This window comes from Atta cephalotes (genome assembly GCF_000143395.1).
Source record: "Atta cephalotes unplaced genomic scaffold scaffold00008, whole genome shotgun sequence".
NCBI lineage: Eukaryota > Metazoa > Arthropoda > Insecta > Hymenoptera > Formicidae > Atta > Atta cephalotes.
This window is the reverse complement of record NW_012130072.1, coordinates 1278737-1286464: the sequence shown is the minus strand read 5'-3', so window position 1 is coordinate 1286464 and position 7728 is coordinate 1278737.

The following is a 7728-nucleotide window of genomic DNA, read 5'->3' as shown; positions in this document are numbered from 1 at the left end:
TATGCAGAAATGAGATACGGAATGAGTACGTCATGCGATTGGTTTAATTCGTTAATTTTTGTAAATTGCTTCTTTTCTGCACGGGGATACGATTATTTTATTTTCGTGGCACATTTTCCGGGCTGTTCTCGCTGATTCCATTCAAGGCGTGGAAAAGGAAAAGCGCGGAAGAATGAAATTTTACATTTACAAGACTCGCGATACGCCACGCGTGTTTCCCATGAAAACAGAAATTGGGCGTTGTGAGAATGCAGGTCGAAAATTGGGTGAGAACCACTGCGAACTCGGGGATTGTTTTACTTAGTGGCCTTCCTGGTGCGAACGTCGCAATTGGCGTGGTAGTTTAAACAGTGTCTATACCATATTCTAGCCTCGACGTTCAACAACTTACGCTAATTCTGACACCAACCGCGCGCGTATTATACTTTCTCTTTCACCATCTGAATTCTCAACGAATCCAGATCTCAATCTCGATCATCAGAACGTAAGCAGTGCGCGTAAAAGAAGCGGAAGTTCCGGCAAGATCCGGGGAAACGATTGCGTGAATTAGGCGCGTGAATCTCACGACAGTGGCGGGCTTTTAAAGTGTCAGGAATCAAGCATTGTATACGTATGCGCTCTTTGGGTGTGTAATTGAGATCATTTTTTCAATTATAATAAGATTTATCATGCCATTATCTGAAAAGAAGAGATCGAGTTACATATTATAATTATAAAAGTAATATTAAGAACAATATAACGAATTTATTATGAAAACGACACGGAAAACAAAGTTCCTTTTCCTCAATAAAAAAAAAGAAGAAATCTTGAAACTTTAACAGGTGTGAGCGCTTTGAAACCTGCTACGAGAGATTCTATTTCCGTACTTTTGTATGCGATAGAAAGAAAGGTGCCGCTGCTACCAATCGAATTAACGAACAATTACCGTCAACTTCGTGAGATGACTGCGCATCCGAATCCGAGGGCCTCATGGGTGTGTATTAATCGTCGAAATAGCTTTCGAATCGTCAGCGGCGCGATCAAGTCGGCGGCTTTCAAAAGGACGTTCGATGAAAAGCGAGAAGAGATCGGAACGAAAGTAGCGCTGCAAGGACAATTGAAATTTCGCTCGGATGGAGAATTGACACGGAAAAAATTATTTCTTCCATCCGGAACAATTGCTACTACATCCAGATGGACGATGATGATTCGACCGACCGGGATCGCAACGAGGCCATCATTGGGCGATGGGAAGTGAATTCTGGGAAATCGAGCGCCGCGCCGCGCGAAGAGAGAGGCCCCTCGAAGACCCACCATGATGGATGAAGAATCATTTAGGGAAGAAGAGTGGTAAGGACTCCGCGCGCGGGAAGGAACTATTAATTATGACAAAAGGGACCGCGGTTCAGCATCGAGCATATAAGCGGCGGGGCCCCAAAAAGGGGCGAGCGATTAGTTACTTTAACCAAATTATCTCGCGAACAATGGGCCCAACAGGTGAGAAGTCTTCTTTTGCTTCGTGTTTCTGATTTGGAAGAAGATCATTGCCCTCGTGACGCGTCGCATTAACAGAAAGAGGATGCAAATCAACTTTAAAATCGAAACATTGCGAATCTTCCGCCCTTACGAGCAAATTGAAAGATTCTACGCTTACTAGTAAATTTGTCGATATATCCTCCTTGAAATATATATATATTACAAATTTCTGTTATCGCATTTATATTTTACGGTGATTTTTTAAGAATAGGAATATAAAAATGATTCTGTCTAAATTCTTTGAAGTGGAATTTCATTATAAAGAGTGAAAATCGAGCTGATCTTGAAAAATAATGGTACAATTTTCAATCTTTAAAAAAAAATCGTATAAAATAGAGCAAAGTGACATTCACTCTAAAAAGTTTTAGAGAATTCTCACTCTCTCTCTTTCTCTCTCTGTAATAAAGTCGCTAAGATAATTATACATGCAAGCAATAAAATCTGAGACACAATTGAAAAGCACAAGTAATACGAATACGTAATAATAGATTTATACTATCTTATTATCAGAAACCGTGTATTCTGATAGCAGGATTTCTGATAAGATGAAATTTGTGTCCCTGCTCTTATTGCTTTTCAATTGTATCTCAAGCTCTTATATATCAAAATTTTATATTTTATTGGCTCTTATATTGCTGTTTTTCCAAACGGTATATTTCGTATATTTCGTTCCATTATGACTATCTAAAAAATTAATTCGTCGACACCTCGTTTCTCTCCTTCTTCACTTCAACATCCTTTAGCTTCCGAAAATCAATTACCGGGACCGTGTCTCTCGCGTCCATCGACTATCCCGCTATTTCAGGGGGCGCACAATACGCGCCGATGCGCAATTACGTCAATTACACCAAACTCGGTAGCTAAATTGGATGTGCACGCATACAGGTACAGGAGTAGAGTAACGGCCAGTTATCCAATATCCAGGACGCCGTGACGGCGACCACGATGGTTTCAGGTCGTCGTTTCCATTGTGCCCCGAGTGGACAAGATGATCGTCGCTCATTTGTTTCCTGGCGGGGCGCGTCTCGACGCGCGGCAACAACGGCAGCAACAGCAGCAATAGCAGCAGCAGCAGCAGCAGCAGCAACAACAACAACGCGACAGACGGATGGACGAGCAGCGTGCACCAGTGGTCGACAAGACTGCCTGTAATTTTGTACGTCAGCGCCGAATATTAATTCGAATTCCTGTCTCGGCCTCTGGACTGCCGTGACCGGACCAGGTGAGTAGGAGAGACGCAGAAGGTGAAGGAGAGAGTGGCAGGAGAGGGGCAGTTTTTGTCCGGTAAATGAAATATCTTCGGTAGCCGGGCGTCCCGCGGCGATCGAGTTCGCTTCCACTGGCTTTTGTACCGGCGTCGGATTCTTCGGAGACTCCCCGTAGCGGATAAGTGGAATCATTTCAACGATCGTCTACGAAGATCGAGCTCGCTGGGTCCTGCGAACAGCGTCGCTAATACGGCGCTCTCGATTCGCTTCTGAACGCAACGATCGTCGTCCTCTTCCTCGCGGACATTCGAAATGAGTTCCTCTAGATTTTATTCAGATCTGGAGCAGCATGTAAATTCCTTGCGGACGTCAGCCCATTAGATTCGCATCAAGAACACCGCACGAGTTGGTCGTTTAATTAATGCTTCTCATTAATGTGAGAAAATTCAAGGGCACTATAAGATGTGATTAACCCTAATTGGTATTCTCTCTCAAATTTTCTTAATTGATATTCGCGAGTCTGTAGAGTATTTGACAAAACTTAAAATTAATGTATCTTAATTTGAAGTTAACACTTGAAGATTTTTTATTTTGAAAGAAAAATATGAGGAATAAATTATGTAACTTAAAATTAAATAAGATTGTGAAAAATATTTATCATAAATAATTTTTCTCAACATTTCACAATATAATAATTGAAAAAAATGTCCGGGTGTCCTCACTAGTCCCCGTGAGGTACCAATTAGAGTTAAGTTATTATGCCTACAGGAAAAATTTCGAATATAATTTAAACATTTTGTAATAAAAGAATCAGGAATAAAAGAATTTTGTGAATGATATTAGAACTAATAAAAATTACTCTATTTATTACTAAATAAAATTACTAAATAAATATTACTAAATAAAATTACTTATTTTTTGGAGTGGAATCACACTTTACAAAGTTGAGACTCGTCTTTTTTTATTCTTTTTAAAAAATGTTAAAAGAGGATGGTTCAGTTTTCAATCTTTAAAAATGAGATTTTATTCTTTAGAGTGAGATTTATTCTAAAAAAGTTTTTTCTCTAAAAGTTTTAGAAAGTTGTCGTTGTTAGATATTACAATCTTTGTTCCTTCACTGATGCATGTCACGCAATGCAAACTTCTGTCTTTTTTATCGTAAAGTTTATACTCGATGATCAATTAAATTAATTCCAGAATACCAATAAGCTGATATAGTGATAATTCGCCACTAATTGACGGGACTATCTACGTTTTTTACGAGTCCATCACAATCTTCCTCATTGAAAAATCGCGGAAGTATCGGATTTGTCGTATTTATCGGTCGAAATGCATTTGCTCGCTGATAAAATGCGCCAGCAGCTGCATTAATTACATGTAACTCGTAACACCACTTTGAAACCTCAGGATGAACGCTTTAATACACAGTAACGGCTTCTTGTAAGAATCATGAAAATTAACAATATTTATCAAGGATTAATTTTTCTCATTACAAAGTCAATACATAATTACCATAAACTTAAGATTAGCATGTACAAATATTTTTTTAGATATATTTTAATCGGTATCTATAAATATGTACTTTTTTTCTATATCGAAAGAATTAAATTATTATATAAGAAATTATTGATTTCAATTTATTCAAATATGTTTTATCTAAGAAGTTAAAGGATGAAAGTTATAATCTTAGATAGTAGAAATATACTTCAAAAGTCTCGATACGCCTAAAATCGGTGCTGCATGGCAGGTCCATGTCGTTAGAAGGGAAGTCGATCGCGGCAGATATCAGAAAAGCACGAGCGAACGACGTCGTGCATTGGAGTGGTCGCGCCAAAAGGGACGACGGTAGATAATTAAGGCGCTATGTAGTAAACGCCTGGCGTTTGTGTGTATGCGTGACCGCGTGTATTGTGCGTATCTGGTCGAGTACATAACTCCGTGACACATATTGATGATGGTAGCACTGCCATCTTTTAACTGATACTCTCGCCTCTCCGTCTTTGTTTTCTACCGACGCGCACGGTGGCGAATTAAGCATTGCCGCGTGCGAAAAACGCGAGATTCGACGAGATCGAGATTGATGCCCTCGTAAAAATCAGATTTTACGGGTAGGTATGTTTGAGGTGATAAAGTACAATTTTTTAATTAGGATGTTTACGAATATTGTTATAGCAATTAAAAAAATACATAATTGATTTAAATAATTTTGGAATTTAACGGAGAATATAAAAAGTACATGGAAAAAATAATTTTACTGAAGTATTTAAACATTTAATTAGATATTGCAGATCTGAAAATAATTTTGTTGAAGTATCAAAATAATTATGTAGGACACTCAAGTTGGTTACTAAAATGCCAAAACTTTTTGTAGCATTGTTTGAATTTCTGACATAATTATTTTGATGTTTATTTTCAAATCCGTATCTTCCTAAATTTTGAACAAAATCATTTTTTTCCACATATTAATATCTTCTTAGTTTCCTTCTCTCTTCTATTATAGTTTTACGTAAAGAAGTAATTCAAGAAACGTATAATTTGAACAGTTGACATGAGAATTCAAGAGAACAGATTAACATTGTCAATTAACAATTATAGATACACAAATGTATAAATGTTTAGAATTAAATATTTTTATGTGGCCCAATAATTATAAATATTACAAACGTTGCGCAGAAGAAGATAAATGTTCGCTGCTAAGAATTGCTAAAACGACGAGAATCATTAAAAGTGGTGTTACAAGGAATTCTCATTAAGGTGATGTTTCGATATAACTATAATATCACGTGTCCGTTACATAATACAGAAATGAAGAGAAAGAAGCTCGTACATAAGTCAGCGACACATATTGATGATGGTAGCACTGCCGTCTTTTAACTACCGCTCGTCTCTTCTCATTCTTTCTTCCTCGGCGGCGGCTGTGCCTTGCCAAGAGAGATCGGCGAAGACCGGATGACGCGCGGATGAAACGGGAGGTGGGTACATTAGGGGGCTAATTTGGCAGCGTGCCGGTTGTTAATTTTAATTGCAAAAATAATACGGCAAAAAACTTTCGCTGTCCGAACCAACGTTCGGGCTGTTACAAACGAGCTTGGATGGTACGCGAAATCGTGAATTTCTTTTTGGAGCGGAACACGCGTACGATATCGTACGACGTGAGATACCAAACATTGGAATCGAAAATATTAAGGCATTACCACGGCTGTGTTAATGTATGAAACAAAAATGTTAGCAGTATCTCTGGCTTGAATGAATAAAACGCTGACGTTTGACGTTTATATGCAATTCTCGACGTTGCTCTACCGATTTTTCATCCAGAAATAATAAAACAGAGTAATTGTATTCTCACAATTCAGAAAGTTTTGTTTCGGAGTTTGCGAATTTATGAATAGAATTTTATTTTATATACTTGAATACTTTTTTTATTAACGTTATCATTTTTATGTATCAGGCGTATAATCTTTGCAAAAAGTGATTGGAATTGGAAATTTATATTTTTCATATAAAAATGAAAGTTGTATACATATGAAACAGTTCAAAAAGGTCAATATTTGTATTTAACAATATAATTTTACAATTTAAATTTGATAATTTAAATTATAATTTTATCATTTTATCTTAATTATCTTTTAAAAATGTATCTATTTTATTAAAATAATTTTTGATCTTAGTTCGCTACCAAACTTTTTTTTGTATCTTCACTTACAAATACAAGAAAAATCTGTAATTTTAAAAATAATTTTTTTATTTTGTTAAAAAATACGTATGATCTTTAATTAAATATCTCTTATTATGACTAATTCAATTCTTGTTAAGAAATTATTAAAAATAATGTGTTCAGTTATTCTAAAATGATGAAAAATAGAGATAAATTATACACCTTGTATTCTTAATTTATTTTTTTCCTAGAATACATAATTACTTAAAGAGATATAGTTTACATATACACGTCAATATGATAATTATGGCATGTGCACTTCGTCTCGCAACATGTGCTCCGCGGTAAAACCAGCTTTGCACGACGCTATGCTCATCTTCACGTAATGTAAAACCCTGATCCTGTCAAGGATCTTTCGGCATAGTCTTCAACCGGTGTGAGGACGTCACAGGCTACACAAGCCCGCGACGGAATAATTTGTCAAACTTGTCAAGGAGACAGCGGTGCGACCGTGGCTTGGCCTAATGAAGCGTCACGAAATTCCTCTGCGAAACACGTTGACGATTTATCCGGCCCATTGCACCCCGACTAGCTCACCATGAGAACGGTCTTATTTCACGGAACGTTACGACGCGCCTTCGGCGCGCTCTCCTCTGGTGCGCTTACGAGCGCGGGACTTCGCAAAAACGTCTCGCGAACGAGGAAATCGCGGGAACGCAATCCGCGTGCCAAGGCGAATCGCAAAACGTGCCAATCCGAGCGTCGACTACTCCGTGTGCACCGATCGCGGATCGTGACGGCTCTATCTCTAATGGTAAGTAAACGCCCGGGGACGTAGTTCCATTTATAAATGACTACGACGTGATTGCACGATTGTTATCATGCACAACTAAAAACTATAAAATTTCGATGGAATAATAAAAAGTAATGTTAGTACATTACTTTTAGGTATAGAATAAATATAAAAAAAATTTGTTATTATTTACCTTTACAAAAGTCTAATACTGGCTAATTTATTACTGAAAGATAGTAATTAATTATTATTTAAAGTATTAAAAGTATTGAACAACAATGTCCTTAATATTTAAAGTAAGTAATTAATTACTGTCTTTCAATATTTATCATATATCATATATTTAGATTTTTATAAGGAAAGAAAGATATGAAAGGTATGAAAAGACAGTAAGGAAAAAAAATTAATGTTTTACGTGATAATTGTGCAATAATGGAGTAAACGTAATATTGATGTATTGTATCACAATATGGAATAGTAACAATAAAAATTGTAATATGTAGAATAAGAAATATATATATGTTTAGATGCTTTGGGTTTAACTAATATTTTATGAT